Raw genomic sequence first — 1,372 nt, 5'->3', positions numbered from 1 at the left:
GTGAATTAGACTGTACTTTATTTGGCCAATGCGTGGTACATGTTTGGTATAGCGCCTCCTAGCGCCCCCTCTGGAGAATAATTCAGGAGCCGCCACTGCTCCTCGCCACTGAGAGATCGAGCTGCGCAGGTGAAAAGATGCGACTGCTGTTACCTCAAGTACCGGAGGGGACTTGTGCTATGTATGACTTAGTCCACATTGCAGCCGGCTTGTGGGAGGCAAGAAACAGCGTTCGTGACAGGGGAGGGTTGAATTGGATGATACGAAATTGGGATGGGAGAAAATATAGAAAATGAGAGAAAAAGTAAAAAAAAAAAAAAAAAAAAATCAATGCTGATGCACAATTTAAACGATACATAGGCTTATGACATTATCTAAAAATGTGCATTTAACTAGCTAAACGTAACCATCCTTTCCATTCATTAACATAACCAAACCCTAAAGGAGCATCTGTCTTTTTGGGTGAGCTCCATGTAATTTTTTACCTGACCAGCCAGATGGTCTGTTTACATAGAACCATCTGGGAAGTCATCTTTTGAAGTAGTAGTACTGGCACTTTAAAAGAAAAAAACTTGGCAGATGAATTGGATCTAAACCATTCTTGCTCATTCTTGCCTTGATACAAAAAAAGACACCCTTTATTTTCCATAATTTCATAATTTACCATTAAAAGCAATTTTCAGAAAAATAACCATTGCCTTAGGCTTCCATTACATCTTAAAATATGTCTTAAACACCACATAATCCCATGAAAGTCACCACATCCGACGAAATGCCATGCTAACATCTGAGGCACCTTTTCCCCCCAGAAAATGTGCTTTGTTGTGCCTTGGTGTCTGAAAAGGCCAAGGAAGAAACGGAATTATTCCTCAGATACTGTATTATATATAAATATATATATAAAATAATATAGTGGACAAGATATATATATATTGTCCACGGCACCCCTGAAAATATTGCTTCCCCCATGGCACCCCAACTCAAAACAGATGTTTTGCAACATCTCAGAACAACACACCATCATTTTGTTTGTAGCATATTTAAAAATGTACGAGTCACACTATTTTCAGAAATACATTTCAACATTCCTACAAATATTTAAAATCAAATGATAATTTAATAGTTAAAAACACATTGGTATAGCGAGGATAAGATAAAAAAAAATTAAAACTGAGCAGAGAGAAAAAGAGATTTCGAAACAGGCTTTCCAACTCTCTCTCTTTCTGTCTCTCCATACACATTCATCTCCAGAAGGCAAAATCTATCTAAACTCCACTCATGGTGTGTTCACTGGCACAGAGCTATAGTCATAGTCTTCAATGATTGGGGGGAAATATTTGATAGCAAATAACGTTTTTGCCCATTTGGAAAT

The sequence above is a fragment of the Notolepis coatsorum genome (assembly GCF_963971535.1).
Source record: "Notolepis coatsorum genome assembly, chromosome: 13".
Classification (NCBI taxonomy): domain Eukaryota; kingdom Metazoa; phylum Chordata; class Actinopteri; order Aulopiformes; family Paralepididae; genus Notolepis; species Notolepis coatsorum.
Note: the sequence above shows the minus strand (reverse complement) of the source record.